Source organism: Pan paniscus, chromosome 6 (assembly GCF_029289425.2).
Source record: "Pan paniscus chromosome 6, NHGRI_mPanPan1-v2.0_pri, whole genome shotgun sequence".
Lineage (NCBI taxonomy): Eukaryota > Metazoa > Chordata > Mammalia > Primates > Hominidae > Pan > Pan paniscus.
Window position 1 is genome coordinate 145,166,868 of NC_073255.2, and position 16,963 is coordinate 145,183,830.

Consider the following 16,963-nt stretch of genomic DNA (forward strand, 5'->3'; position numbering starts at 1 on the left):
CTTAACTAATTGTTGTACAAATTTGATTAGTATCTAAGAACTTGAACAAAGAATCAAACACACATGCAACATTTCTTCCCTTAAAATATGATTATCAATGTAATATATACTGTTGAATGGGACAAAAAATTCAGACCAGCATAATACTGTGTGCTAAGAGAAAATATATATGGTAATAAGAAAAACTCTATGCTTTGTATACAATCAGGTTGTTCACTATGTGAATTTACGCAGGCGTAAATGCTCAATAAGTAGATGACAGACATTTCTGTGCATTTCATATTCTGGATAAAAACAAGGATAGGAAACATCAAACTTTTAATTGCATAGTGAGCTAATCTGTCCCCTGAACAACACAGTACAACTCTAGACTATCATTCAAGTTCAGAAAAGTTGTATAGGTTTGGCTCATATAATTTGCATAATTCATCTTTTAACCACATTGTCATTTACACAATTAAGATCTGTCAATTCATTTTTCTGCTTACACTACATTAAGAACTCAATGTATTTAGCCAGAGAACGTTCCCAAGGATGCTTTAGCCATGTTTTATTATAACCTACTGTGTTATAACCTAGTAGTTCGTTTCCATTGCTTTAAAGTAACACCCGAGATTGTTTATAAAGAAAAGAGGTTTATTTTTGGCTCATGGTCTGTAGGCTGTACAGGAAGCTTACAATCATGGCACAAGAAGGGGAACCAGTGTGTCACCTGGCAAGAGAGTGAGTGAGAGTAGGGTAGGTCTCAGACTCTCAGATCTCACAGTAATTCATTATCACAAAGAGGGCACCAAGCCATTTATGAGAGATCCACCCCCATGAGTGAAACATCTCCCACTGGGCCCCACCTCCAACATTGGGGATCACATTTCAAAATAAGATTTAGAGGGGGCAAAACATACAAACCATACCACCTACCAAAGGCCCCTTGTTTTTATAGGTCCTGGGAACTAAGACCTACTTGCAAAGAGGCCTCTACGACCATCACTTTTTGAGATTGAGGCTCACAAAGATCTTAAAGTTTAATCTGATTTGATTTAAGACCTAGTAATTTTATTGTTCTATCCATTTACACTTTGGTCTGACCAATTTTAACATAATTGCATACAAAATCTTTCAAAAGTTTCATGTGTAAAATTCTTCTTTCAAACAAACTTTTATATGCCCAATTAACTTGGCCGTTGGTATCAAAACTGTAGCTCATATTCTAGCAGGTGTTAAAAATAATAAACCAGATGTAAAGACAGGCATAAAAATATAGTAAAGCAGATTCAGAACAGTGAAGGAGAATGAATGCATTTCCTTAAAAGGAAGGCGAGGAAGACTTTTTTAAAAAATTAGAATTATAACTTGGCTGTGCATCTTTTTTTGTTGCTGTTGGCAGTAAATAAATCTCATTATAAAGATGAAATGAGAAGAAGTTTTGAAAAACTTTCAAACAGTTGGATAAAGACTAGACATTTCGTTTTTTTTCAAAGCTGGCAAGTCATTTTTGGTTCAACATTCTTTTTAGATGTTCTAGTTTTCTAGTCTTCCCTTGATACAGACATGAACTTACAAGTAGTCCCCTCACTTTTATATTTCCTCACAACTTCCTGAATATTTGACAGGCTCATTGAACTGAATTTGAAGTCTTTTCATAGTACTGTTCTGGAAAGTAAAAGGAATGAACCACAACAGAAACAAAATAAAGTGGTTTCCAAATATGACTCTGATGTAGCTTCTGTGATGTTTATCCCACGTTCCCCATTGGTTGGGACTTGGGACCTCCTAATGAGGACTTTGTCTCTAGTTCTTAGTTGTCTGCAAACACTGATTTTGTTTTAGTTACACTGATTTTTTGAACCAAATGAAACTTTTTGAGCATAAAAAGGCAAGGGAATTCTAAAAGGATTTAAATTATGGCTTGGGAGGACTCCCAATCACACCTAAGCCTGCATTATAGATATCTCGGTAGTGTCAGCGGAGGAGAGTGGCCTAATGTTGATCAATATCAAAATGGCTTTGGGAGTCTCTGACCACTCAGTTCTCTAAATCAGTCTCCCATTTTAAGGTTATGAAACACTGATCTTAAAAGAAATCTGGAATATTATCAGTTGCAGGTTGCTAACTATAGTTAAGTTCAAATATAAAGCTGCCCATTTAAAGAGGTCATCTTTAATGTAACATAGCCTGTCTTAAACAAACCATTATTACAAATAAAGCAATCAAATTATGAATTAAATAGCTTACCAAGTGACATTAAGCAAATTACTTCCTCTCTGTGTACAAAATGGGGTTAATAATCCTGACCTATTTCTCAAGGTCTCTGGGGACAATTCATTTAGGAATTGCCTAAGTGCTGTATAAATGTTACCGGTGTTATGAGAGCTTGGTTTTATTGTCATTGGAAGGCCTATCATAATAAGGAATTCAGGGGTTTTAGTCAGAGGTGAATTAACAAAGCGAGGTCTATGCTAATACAAGCGCCCTATGACCTTGGATCACTGAGCTTGAAAAATTGCACAGATCAGAATGTGAATGAAGTTTGCATTTTCAGAGACACTGTTTTTGTTAATGTATTTTCTATTCAATTCCTTTGCTTTGAAAATCGTTACTTTGGAAGCAAAGCAACCAATTTCTATTTCCACCATTCCATTTCCACATTTTTTCATTATTCTCCATTGCAATTCCCAGCATCATTTGCATTTAAGCATGACATTGAAGGCATCCAAGGCCTATCCTTCAGGATCAGCTATCCAGTACACCCAGGAAACATGCCTATAAGTGGATGTGGGCTGTGTATTCACCAAATCTCTTTCAAGAATTTTATCCTTATTGTGCAATCCCAGACTTTTATTACTCTTAGAGAAAGCAAATTCTTTTTCCCACTTAAATTTGCACAAGTTATTAACTTATTTGGCAAATAGTTTCTGAGTACTTAGTATGTACCAGGCACTGTCCTAGGTGCTGGAGACAGTAGTAAATAATACAGGCAGAAATCTCTGCACTCAATAGCTTATATTCTAGTGGGTGAAGATAAATAGTAATTAAAATAAGTAAACAAATATTGTGTTTTAGGTTGCAAAAAATAAAGTATGGTGAGAAAACAGAGTGTGAAGATAAAGAGGGGCTGTAATTTTAAGTACAATGGTCAGGGAAAAACCTTCTTGGAAGGTGTAATTCCAAAGAGATTTGAGGGCTGTGAATGTGAGAGCCACTGGGAAAGGGCTTTGCAGGCAAGGTGAAAGTTCCGGGCAAATACAAAGGCCCTGAGGTTGGAATCTCTTTGCCTGTCTTAGAACAGCAAGGCGGCCAGGTGGCTGAGAGGAGCAGCAAGCAGGAGAACAGTGGGAGATGAAGTAAGAGATGGAAAGGGGCACCACATGATCTAGGGCGAGACCTCTGGCTTCCACTGAGTGAAGTGGGAAGCCCTGGAGGAGTCCTGAGCAGGGGAGTGACATGACCTGACTTCCATTTTGAAGGGTGGAATAGGCTGTGTTGAGAATAGGCTGAAGGGGAGTGAGATTGAGACAGGAAGACCACATAAAAGGCTCTTACAATAGCCCAGAGCAGAGGTTAGTGGCATGATCCTGTGGGGTGCCACATGGGTAGAGTTTCACAGCTTTCAATTATTAAACACACCCTTCTTCTCTAACTGTGGTTTCTTATTTGAGTTACTTCATTCCCTAACAAACTTTTTTCCTTTAAAGCCTTTCCTTCCCGATTCCTCCCTGTCAATAATAATGCTTGTCTTCACATCAGATAAGCATTTGAACCCTGTTTAAAAGGGTACAAACAGGCCAAATTTGGGTGTAGTCAAATCAGCAAGTAAACTATGCTCCAAAACCACAAATGACTTGACAGGATTCTATTGAAGTTCTCTGTAAAGACACCTGCTTTTCTTCAACAGGCTCTGCATCACAGAATGGATGAAGGCCACGTGGAAGCCTCCCTGTCCAGTCGGGGGCTGGGTGGTAAGGAGGAGCAGGATTAGGTTTAGAAGAATGGGATGAGGCCAACAGCTTCCACTTTCAATAACGTCTACAAATCTGTATTTCAAGTTAATTAAGTCCCAATAGCAGTGCACAAAACCATTTTTGAAACAAATTGTCAACCTGCTTTCATATGCTGTTATGTCCATATTAACCAAAGAAATGTTCACTGACTTTTAACTCCTGTTTGTGTAATATTTGGCACTGTACTTTTTTTTTTTTTTTTTTTTTTTTAGCTTTAGCTATGGCTGGTGTAATCAGACACCACGTACCAGGCAAACCTAACCCTTGAGGCCCTGATTACTTAAAAACAATAGGAGTGGAACCTCCCTCCACCAAATAGAAAGGAGGTGGCTGCATTCAAGCATTATTCCTTGTTCTCTAGAAAGGTAGCGGCAAGGGCTACTACTCAAAGGGAAGATTCTGGAAATGGTTCTTGTGGGAAAAGAAGGAAAATACATTAGTCTTTTCAACTAACCTAGAAAAAAAAATTCTTGGCAACTTCAGAACCAATGGAGAAGAGAAAATGTGTAAGCAGAAAGTTCTTGGATTACCATGGCATCTTCTCTAGGTAGGTGACCTGGGTCACCTACTCATGACTTGGGTCATCTTATTTGCAGAATAATTAAGAATGAGAACTTTCATTCTATCTATGAAGTGGTATATGACTCTAATTAAGGGATTATTACTTTAAATGAATTACCTCTCTTTCCTTCATCTTGGGCAACTCATTAGGAAAAAACCTACCTTTTGACATTTAGAAAAGATTTTTTTTCTTCCTGGATCTTGGAGTTCCAATCTGTTGCTTCAGTTGTTCCCAGTATCTACGTTGCTTTCCCCCTTATCTTCAGGGCTTTTCTTGTATGTCATCTCTATGGAGACTTCTTTGGCTGCCTTGTCCAAAAAGGTAACCTACATTAGATGCCCCACCTCCATTCTCTGCTTTATTTTTTGCCTTAACGCTTATCATGATCTAACTTACTACATGTCTTATTGATTCATCTTTTTTTTTAATCTCATGTGCCAGAATGTAGGATTTATGAGAGCAGGAATTTTTGTCTGTTTTGTTCATGCTATATCCCCAGTGCCTAGAACAATGCCTAAAACAGAGCATCAGTAAATATTAGTTGAATTAGTGAATTAATTCCACAGAGTGATCAGATAAGTGTTAGCTTGAAATTCTTTATTTGAAAAATCAATTTTGGCCACTAGATGCATAGAACGTATCTCTGGTAAGATACACAAAAGATGAATAAGAGCATTTACCTTGGGGAAAGGAATCTGAGGGGGAGATATTTACATACAATTTTGTAGCTTTATGTACTAGTCAATCTTTAAATCTTTAGAATATTTTATCCTCACTCAGAATGATGTATCTGAGTGCTGAGTATCTGATTATTTTAAATTCTTTTTGTAATCTTCAACAGAAAAACTAATAAATGTTAATTTAAAAATAAGCACATGTATGTGTAAAAATCTACGCATACACATATTTTGTGTTCAATAAGACAAAGTTAATATAAAAAGATACATCTAATTCTATGTTTTGATTCAAAAAATCATATGTAACAGATTAACAGAACTGGTTTGTGTAGTATATTGGTACCAAAGACAACTGATGTGAATAAGAACTTCCCACTTATGAAGACATTTTGAATACTGAGGAAAGAACCAAGTAAAAGAGTATTCTTACAATCTTATTTATATCAATGGCATGGCAGTAAGTATTTCAACTGGGGCCAGGGCTTGAAAAGCATTCCAATTTTCACTTGAATTTCAGGGTAAGGCTAAGTATTACACAGTATAGTATCTCTAGCAAGATTTCCTGAGAAAAATGGAAAGAAACCATGAAAATCAGACTATAATCAGGAAAGTCAGAGAACTGGGCTAACAAAGTAGTAGAATTAAACTAAAAAGCATAGTCACTTGAAGAGCAAGAAAATTCAGAATGAAAAGAAGGAAGACGTGGCAAGTGAATATAACTCAACAGCAGAAACATATTATTCTCAATATTGTGTAAGTAAACATGAGACCTAGGGAAGGTTTACAGATTTGATCCTTTATTTTCTGGCCATGAACTGTAGATATTAAGTTTGGGGAAAGTGCCCTAGATTCCTATTTATAATTCACAGTGGCCTGCGGTGATGATGCATAGCAAATTTCTCAAAGAGACCAGGGACAAGAGAAAGCAGCCCTGAGGGATAAAAACCTTTTTCAAGGAGAGAAAAGAGGCAATCATGAAACCCATGTATCATGCTGCCCTTATCCTTCACTTCTTTAAACAACACTTGGTTATTTTGGTATCTTTCTCCCTTCTCCCTCACTCTCTTGATTATTTCCACTTTCCAACCAGTCTTTGATTTTATTTTTAATCTACCTAACACCAGCTGTTGCCAGAGCCTTCCTATTAAGAGGCTTAGTCCAAACAGTCTGATCTTTAAAGCAAATATCCAGCACATGGAGCCAACACAGCATTTTGGAAAGGATACTGGTCCGAATGCCTGGGTGGGAATTCAGCTCTGCCTATTCCTAGCTGGGTAGCTTGAGGCATGCTGCTCAGTCTAGTCTCTCTAAATCTCACTTATCTTTAAAATGTGGCTAATAAGACATGCTCTCTTTGCAGAGGATGGTTAAGAGGATCAAACTGAATAGTGCAAACTATAAAGCACTATATACAAACCTAAGTTATTTTTCTGGTGACTTTCATCAGATTTTGTTATTGTTCATCAAAAATCTGAACAGAAATAGAAAAACTGCCCTAGGAAAACGGCAGAGTGTATTTAATGCACTTGCTTCATGTCCAGCTGTAATAAAAGTCAGATAATGAGTATTTTCAGGGGTGTTTCTAAAGATGCAAAACTTTGGTTTCAAGATACTAGCTTGAAACCAAATTGCATTAGGTATAATCACACCATGTTTCATTTCATGAGGTTCAAAGAACTGAGAAGCATGGAGTATAATCTTACAGATGGTCTTTGAAGATGTTTCAAGAGCTAAAGCTAACACATCCAATTATGATATTTTTTTTAAAATGTGTCCTTCATCCAGCTTCTCTCATCCTCTTGACCACTGAACTCTCTGGAATACAGGAGAATCAATACAAAAAACCTAAGGGAAACTCTCAAGTTAGTGCCGAGGGAATGACAGTAGATTCTGCTTTTAATCAAAAAGACACATGAGTAAAGTTTATGCTACACTTTGCACACAAAAAGTATTATACTATCCTCAAAAACATCAGGCATGCAGAAAATAAGGGAGAATAAGGCCTAACTAGAAAATTGTCTTAAGGTAATATGAAAATGGTCTGTGAGACTATTAAAAACAAATATCCACAGAAAGAATGACAAAAGCATTAAAATTACATCTTAACACACCCTGTGGATGTACCCTGATGACAAACAAACATACCAGCACTTAATTTTTCTTTACAATATGTTCACATTTTGCTACTAAAAATATTCAAACCATATCTGTCAGTTGCTCCACGAAAGTTCCTCTTTTAAGTGTTAAACAAGCTATGTGAAACAAACTCCATTAACCAATAGCACACAAAATAAAACCAAATCAATGAACAGAGAATATCAAGCTTCAGACAAGCTGTTATAGATGGAATACAATTCTAATCTGGGCTTTGGTTTTCAACAAATCATTAAAACGATACCTGAGAGGAGGAACAAAAACCAACCAGTCCCTGGACTGTCAAACATTACTTTCCATAAAGTACATAAACAAGCACAGATATTACCTTACAAATGAAGTTATCTTACTGCTTTCCATTTCCTTCCAGTAGCAAAGGGAAATTTTAAACAAAGTGCCCATCCCAGCACATTTCTGCAGATAAAAGCACTGGCAATTGAACCCTGCTGTGGCTGGCCCATGTGCAGTAAAATGTTAAAGTCCTGCTCCTGACAGCCAATCCAAAGCTGCTCAGACCTCCCAGGCCTCCCAGGGTGATCAGCCTGGCTTTGTGGCAATACAATGGGGGTTAAACATTTCTTCGTATCCATTTAGAAGCAAGAAAAATCTGTTTGGTTGCTCAAAATGATTTAGCAAAACACACAATAGGTTATGATTTGGTAATCCTGTTTCAAGAAAGTAACTGCCATATTTTCACCTATGAGGGGGAGATTGTAAAGCTGTTACATAGTTTCTTCTTCCTTTTCAAATCTTGTACTAACTCAAAATAACATTTTAGAATGGCCATCTGGGTTTTTATTCCTTTTGACAAGACACAATAACTGCTGAGACTGGCTTCTTTATTTCAGCCTCAGAACCTACATCACATAGATGGTAGAACTTGCTGTCCAATGACTCACAACAGTCTTTTCTGATTTTTCTTTCATGGAAGCCTAGAAACTCTATTTGATTCAGTTAATTTAAGATCTCAGTAAAAATAAATATTATAACGATTTTTCTTACTTTCTTTCCCCCTACCTATTTATTTCTGAATTTCTTTATTTCTGAATTTCATTCCTCTCTTGGGCTTCTCTAGTTCCCACAGTCATGAGTATTCACCCATCCAAGCTGTAAGAATTTTAACATGTTGCTTACTATTCTTCTTCTAAGCCAGATGCTATTGGTACCTAAGTACACAAATAAATAATGAATAGTGAGCTGGTATTTTCATTAGAGTGCATAATACATTAGGATTATATTTCATGATAAGACCTTTAAAAAGTAATAGAAGGTATTTCTAAAATGTATTATGTCCAGTAGGACCTCATTGTTGAGGCCGCCACAAATCCTTAACCATTTATTTTGCTTAAACTTCTAATGATTGCTTTTCAAGCTTTCAGGTTCTCTGGAAAAACTTCAAGAGAAGCAGGTTTATAAGTCATTCACCAGCTATGATTCAAGTTTTGAAAGTGTCCATTTACTGTATTTTCAATTACGGTTATTCACTTCCAAACCTGAAAAACTGTTCTGCATTTATTACAGTGACTGTTACATGAACAATGGGTGAATATATTTCTTTGAAGCTCTTTTCAGCATTTCTTAAAGACCTGCTTAGAATAATGCCCTTCTTCACAAAAGCACAATCAACATGTAACCTAATCTCCTTCAAAGCGTATTGTCAGAGAGATCAACAATGACTGTAATCACATGACCTCTGAAACCCAACCAAGTAGAGACATCAGAGAATCTTGACTGGCTCCTATCTCTGCACATCCATTTCTCTGCTTAATATGTCCCAATGAGCTTTGACTTATGCTAATAAAAACTTGAAAAATGGAAATCATTTTCTGATTTTCATTCTTTCAAAAGATAAAAGAAATAGGGAGGAAAGCCTTTAAACTTATTTCCTCTTGATTACATATCTACTGCTATGTATATGTGTTACTAGTGGTACCAGCTGATAGAAAACAGAAAATAATCAGCTGCCTAGTCATTGATAGAACACACATGACTGATTACAGAAACCAGGTTAGACACTATGATTTATAGTGTTACTCCTTTTGGTATTTTCCAATCATTTCTTTCAAGTGCATTTATAAAATTTAAATATGCATTTCCATTGGAAAGAAGAATTTGTCCATGTTTTCCTATTAATATGTTAACATAACCTTTTCTTTTCCTAGTTAGCTATTCCCACAGGTATAAAAAAGGCTCACACACCAACTTGAAAAAAGGTTGCATTTTCAAGAACAGTGGAAGGACTACTTAAAATGGTGCTTTAAACTGTGATTGTGCTCTGAGCAGTAAGGGCTCAATGGAGGAGAGACGAGTCTTGATTAAGCAGCTTGCCTGACTGAGCCTAATCAGAATTATTTCAGCACACTGCTTCACTACAGCCCCAGACCCATTAAACACGAAATGTTTCTGCAGGCCCGTTTCTCACTCTGGCTCCCACTGTGCCCTTTACTTTGTGGCAGTAGTTACTCACTGGGATACTCAAAATAATTTTTGGTAAATAGAGGTACTGGGTTTAACAGGCTCCTCACAATCTATCATTGAATCTGTCATTTTACGACAAGAATGGGTACCGTCCCACCAAAACAGGACCGCTGGGATGGCCATGCAGAAGGGGGCCCTTTGAACTAATTCTTTGTCTTGACCTGACAGCAATCACTCCTTTCACAAAAGCAGCTCTGTCTTCCAAAATGTAATTTGGGGTATCTCATTTTAAGCTCATCAGGTTATTATATTTTATCATCTGGTTTAACACACTCTGAAAGAGGCAGTTCCATTTTGGGGGCCAGAGGAGGCGATTCGTGGCACCAAAATGTACACGCAGCTTTCTGTTTCCCTCGATCTCTCAGATTGTCCAGACCTATCCATTACAGGAATGTAACTAATTTTCTTAGTTATGCTTAGTATCCATTTTAACCATTATATCCTTATAATGCTTAGTATCCATTTTAAGCACACAAAAATATTAGATGTACTTTTTTACAGAAATATTTTTTCATTTAAACCTAAAAATATATATATCAAAATTTCGATCAAAGTAGATGCAGGCTGGGCGTAATGGCTTGTGCCTATAATCCCAATACTTTGGGAGGCCGAGGCAGAAAGATCGCTTGACCCCAGGGGTCCAAGACCAGCCTGGGCAACATAGTGAGACCTCGTCTCTATATAAAAAAGAAAATTAGCTGGGTGTAGTGGTGCACACCTGTAATAGTCCCAGTTACTCAGGAAGCTGAGGTAGGAGGATCCCTTGAGCCCAGAAGGTCAAGGCTGCAGTGAACTGTGACTGCACCACTGTACTCCATCCTGGGCAACAGAGTGAGACCCTGTCTCTAAACTTAAAAAAAAAAATAGATATAATCAGAAATTTTCGGCTTTTAATAAAGTACTTACTATGCAAATGTTATAGTTCTAAACACCATAATGCATGTGTGGTATATTTGCCCTTGTGCCTCAGTTTCCTTATATGTAAAATCAGGATAATATAGTACCTTCTTTGGAAGGCTATTATGAGGATTAAATGAATTAATATTCATAAATTACTTACATCAGTGTCTGGCACATAGCAGATGCTATGTAAGTATTTCTTTTAAATAAATAGAAATAAAACAGACACCATCTATGAATGAAAAGATGTGTAGATGATTCTTTCAGGACTTCATCCAGAATGCAAGAGTTCTACTTGGAGCTACTCGTTTACCTCCATGATCTTTATTTTTGACATTATTTAGCAGGCCTTTATAATGGCCCAAGTTCACGTTCATTGCCAGTTTTTTTCTGCAATGTCTTTATAAGTTCTCCTAGCACAGAAATGATGGATGCTTTTCTTTTGAAATTCTTCTACAGGAAGTAAAAAGAGTGTCAATTACCTGGCTGAACATGAGGTAAAGTTTTTGTTAAAGTAGCCCATAAACTAAGTGGGAAAAATGAATTAACCAAGTGTTTCTTTCCTCTCTCCTGAAATGCTATGCTATACCAAGAAGCTCACCAGGCATCAAAGAGTGTGTTTCTCAACACTGCAGATCTGCATAGTGGAGACAAGTTAAGTGTCACATCATTTGATGAAAGTGCCACAGGAGTCATCTGTTTCTGTAAATACTCTACAGAGACCCAGGAACCCCACAGATAATTTGATGGCACAGCAGACTGACATCCTATTGCTTTTTCATAATTTACTGATAGGCAAAATGCCAAAATTCTAGAAAGGCATCATGATGCTGAGTTAAGGAGAATGACTGAAAAAATGTTCTTGATGCAAATTGGTATATTTTTCAATATTTCAAGAGAATAGTAGAGACTGGGTTACTTTCTGTATCTGGGCACTATCAAAACACCAAGAATGAAATTTGCTTTTTTGTGAAGACAGTAATCTCACATTCATTAATTCTCGGCTCACTGCTTCTCTTCCCTTTAATCACCATCTCCTTACCACTCATGTCCCTCCTTGTATAGAGTACATATGGGTTTTCCAAACCACTGCTTTTACAAAAGAACTGTGGTATTGTGACAACTAAGAATGATTCCTTAAAAAAAGAATCCCTGTGAATGAAAGTAGTCAAACACTGGATGCCTTTAACAAGAATACTAAAACTAATCAGAATGTATCATACACTATATATTTACAACACTTTATATAGCGCCTCTTTATGGCTACTAATGTACATATCAAGACAATGTAGACATGGGGTGTGTCAATACAACACACATCTTATTCAAAACATATGTCTAATTGCATCGCTTTTAAAGTCAGTGAGAATTATCTTTGTATACATGAAAATGTATCAGGCAATTCAAAGAACAGAATAGACAATGTAATAATAACTGAAATTTGGAAGGATGTAACAAGAGATAGAAATAAGAAGAGAAAAAAAGGAGGTTGTAAAACATAAAAGGATCAAATCTATGCAATTGCTGTTTTGTAGATCAAAAAAGGTCAAATACCAGCAATTTTATATGATTCAACCTAACTACTTCCTTGGGACTGCCCAGCTCAAGTAATGTCCAAATCACTTAACAGAAATACGATCAGTGTTCCCAGAGCAAATAATTTCCATTTATATCACTAGTTGTAAAACAACGCTTATTACCATTTTCTGGAAGTTTCCATTGCTATAGCAATAATCTCCCAAACAACCACACATTACTGAAGTGTGTTCAAGTACTGAGGTAATTTTTCCTACCTCTTTCTCATCATATATTTAAACACACACACGCACACACACGTGCACCCTTTCTGGAATCATTCTCTCCAGAATATCTCTATATAAGAATATACTACATATAAGTTTATTTTTTAAATAACTTCACTGCTGACATCTAGCACCATATTTGAATAATGGAGAAGGAATTCATTTGTAAAACTAAAATAGAAAAAGGCTTGATAATTCTATTTTAACAAAACTCACCAAAATCACCCTAGCTGGAAGAGATCTTTTTAATCAGATATTTTCAAATATTTTCTAAACTGTAAAATCTATCACCTGTTCTTAGAAAAAAATTTAACAAATTGTCTTTTATAACAGTTGTTACAATGATGTTTTGGGGACATGTTAAAAACCAGGCACTCCGATATATTTTTTAATAGTCTGAGCATTAGGTTAGAATCTGTTAAAAGATATAGAACCCTAACCCAAGAAATTCAGAAACCCCTAAACACCTATTGTTCATACAATAGAAAGTTCAACAACCCAAGTTAAGAGTTCCTAAAAGATCAATGCAACTCTTTTAACTGACTTTACTCCTTCTGCTACAATTCATCCTACTAGTCACTCATCTTTCTTTTCCTTAGACAACACTATGGGAAATAATAACATTCTTCACAAAACCCCCATCTCTATTGTATCAGGCTTTCCTTACAGTTCTTGTTTGAATGTGTGTGTCTCTGTGTGTGTGTCCGTAATTTCAACAAAGTTGCAATCTTAAATTTTTAATTTTTGAAGTCAACATTATGTCACAAATATTTTTCATATTGCTAACAATATTCAGAATTGTAATTTCAAGTGAACACACAATATTCCACTGAAATGCTGTGCCATAATTTTTGTCACAACATCAAGAATTTTTGAACATTTTCCTTAAAAAATAGAAGTAGAAACATGTTTATGGATGTGCCATTACACATTATTTTTTAAATGGTTGCATTGTTATTTCTAGCACAACCAGAAGTGTATGTGATCACCTTTACATGCTGCAGAACTGGAAATTACCTTAAATATTTCAAACAGTTCAATAGATGTAAGACATGATAATCTTCCCAAACACCAATTAGCATCTATTACCCACAGGTTAGATTTCCATTGCCTATAGAATAAAATCTTTGGTCTCTTATTCAAAATCCTTTACAATCCATCCCCTACCTATGACTCCGAAATTGATCTTCCATGGGTCTTAGACTGTTCCAGCTAAACAGGTCTATGGTACCTACCCCTAACACACCAGGCCCATTCCACCTGTTTTCTCTGTTTGCAGACACTGTTCTTTGAATGTGTTCCTCACTCCTCTCCCTCTGTTCAAATCCCTCTCTTTCTTCAACAACGAGATCCAAGTCCATTTGCCCCATGACAATTTAGCTGAGGAACATGGCCATCAGATCACAGTCCCACCTGAGATGAGAAAGCCAACATGGGGGCATGGCCCACTGGACAGCGTGTGCCTGTGAGTAACCAGACACACCAAGGAGGGAACAGGCTACCAAACATCACCCTCCCACTTGATTTCTTCAGATGATTTACAAATAGAAATAAAATAGTATCTAGTAGTCAAGCAGTAATAAAATGGTATGCCCTGATATATCTAATATTTTAGATAAGATGAGAAATGAGAACTAAAGAGACAAATTAGGAAACAGGAAATGTTGGCCATTTTGCTCTTTATATTATATTAAGACAGGGTTATGTAATAAAAAGTAGCATTTGTTGAACCCTTCTATCACTGTTTTAGGCATATTTACATCCATTAATTAACAATCTTTATAATAACACTGATATATTTCCAACTACTATTGCCATTTTACAGAAGAGGACACTGAAGGTCAGAGAAGTAACTTGCCTCAAGCCACAGAGCAAGAAAATTATGGAGCTGGAATTTGTTAGTATATGTAGTGTTAGTGCACTCTCTTTCAAACCACAGATATTGTCACATAAGAATTTGTATTAAATCTCATGTTGACCATGCCACACAAATCATAATCATAGGCTTATTAAAGCAATAAATGCTTCTGCCACTGATGTATTTTCCTTTACAGAACACATAACAGATTCCCTATATTATTCCTCATAAAATAAAAAATAAAGAGAAGATAAGAGAGTGGAAACTTCCCTTCCAATTCCTCACCTGGCTGGTTCATGTCCTGTGGATCTGTTCCACCTTTTTTTTTTTTTTTTTTTTTTTTTTCAGTTTTCACTGCAAAGACAAGTGGCTGGCTGGCTGGCTGCCAACTAAAGGAGAGTAATTTGAAGAATGCTTGGGAGATCTCAGATTCAACTATTTTGATCTCTCTTCTATTCCTTAGATGCAGAAAATGCCTACCTGCTAATCTCACACAGAAGTCCCCAAAGACATATGTCCTTAGAGCTAATTCCAGGGTACTGAAGTGAAAAATGCTTTTTATTGGCTTTCAGATGTATTTTTCCTCCAGCTGAACCACAGAAATCTTACTGTTGCTATAAACTGAACAGTGTCCTCTCGTATCTCAAATTACATTCCTGGGAGAGATTCTAGCTCACACATAGGACAGATCCATCACTCTATTAACTATCTACTGTTTCCCTCTGTTGCTTAATTCTTTTTTCCCCTCTATTTCTATTTTCCACAGTCAGAAGAAAGCACTACCATTGATGGGGATTACTATAAAGAACAAAAGAATATTTTCAATTACCTATCTTTAAAACAAGACACTACTTCTGAAAATGCCTCTCTCCTATTTGATTTGAAATGACCTTACACATAAATGGACGTCCAGAGCCCCATTTTATTCTGGTCTATATAAATTGTTAGTTGTCCATGACCCCTGCTTCATTCAAGTGACCTTTCTTCTAATTCAGGATTTTGCTGACCTTATTTTCTATAATTACTCATATTTAAGAGGTTGTCTAATACCATCCAACTCATTTACATAACTGAGGCAGGCAAATCCAGGACAGGACCTTAAGCTTCTTCTACAAGTCCAGTGCCCCTTCCCGGCTGTCTAATCCAATTTGATGCTTTTTCTGATAGAGCTTCTGTTATTCGGTATGTTTGCATCCATTTGTATGCACCCAGAAGAATGGAAGCAGTGTTTACAAAAATAAAATGATAAAAAGCACAGAAATTTTTTAAAAGAATGAAAACCAGAGCGATTAGCTGATTTAACATTATCTGTAGGAATTAACAACTAAAACGACTTGCCTTTCAAACAACATTATGAATTTTTTTAAATCATGGGTATTGATTACGAATATGTTAAAAGTTAAAAGGTTCTCCTGATTTTCTTTCACTACCCTCAGTATTGTGCCAGCCAAGAATATAGTTTTCCAGATTCTTCTAGGGTTCACTAGAAACTTTAAAATGTTCTAAAAGATTTTATCTGAGGAAACCCAACCTAATTCTATAGAGATCTACTAAACCTAAGCTCTCTCTTCATCCTCACACATTTCAAAAATTTTCCACACACATTGTAAAATTCATGTAAACAACTGAATGTAAAAATTATTTTTAGGTAAAATATAACTTTCATATCTCTTAAGTAATAACAATAAATAATTACAAGTAAATAACTACAGTTAAATAGATCCTTTTTGAATTAAAAGATAATTTTAATTAAGATAACTAGATAAGATAGAAAATTCTTAAGAGTTCTTCCAATAAGTTATTGATAAGAGCAAGTAATAGTAAAAATAAATGTATTTTGCATTATAGTGAAAAACTGGTTAACACAGCCTGGCATGGTGGTTTATGCCTGTAATCCCAGCACTTTAGGAGGCTGAGGAGGATGAATCACTTGAGGCCAGGAATTCAAGACCAGCTGGCCAACATGGTGAAACCCCATCTCTACTAAAAACAGAAAAATTAGCTGGGCTGGGGACCCACACCTGTAATCCCAGCTACTCAGGTAGGTAAGGTGGGAGAATCGCTTGAACCTGGGAGGCGGAGGTTGCAGTGAGCTGAGACTGTGCCACTGCACTCCAGCCTGGGTGACAAAATGAGACTTCATCTCAGAAAAAAAAAAAAAAAAAAAAACCACAGCTACCCTCTTTGGGTCCCCTCCCTTTGTATAGGAGCTCTGTTTTCACTCTATTAAATCTTGCAACTGCACACTCTTCTGGTCCATGTTTGTTACGGCTTGAGCTGAGCTTTTGCTCGCCATCCACCACTGCTGTTTGCCACCGTTGCAGACCCACTGCTGACTTCCATCCCGCTGGATCTGGCAGGGTGTCTGCTGTGCTCCTGATCCAGCAAGGGGCCCATTGCCACTCCCAATCGGGCTAAAGGCTTGCCATTGTTCCTGCATGGCTAAGTGCCCAGGTTCATCCTAATTGAGCTGAACACTAGTCACTGGGTTCCACAGTTCTCTTCCATGACCCACGGCTTTTAATAGAGCTATA

The 16,963-nt window shown here is 36.6% G+C and overlaps 1 protein-coding gene across 33 annotated transcripts in view; it reads right to left on the bottom strand.

Annotated features, from left to right (window-relative positions):
* The window catches only part of NRCAM (neuronal cell adhesion molecule), a 313,477-nt gene that overhangs the window by 173,304 nt on the left and 123,210 nt on the right, over positions 1-16,963 (bottom strand). For 3 of the 33 annotated variants that reach the window (XM_057302943.1, XM_057302941.1, XM_057302939.1), the window contains exon 1: positions 7,720-7,826. The exons of the other annotated variants lie outside the window; for them this stretch is intronic. The gene's annotated coding sequence lies outside the window, so the exon portion shown is untranslated. Of the gene's footprint in view, positions 1-7,719; positions 7,827-16,963 lie in introns of those variants that run through there. 33 annotated transcript variants of the gene reach the window in all.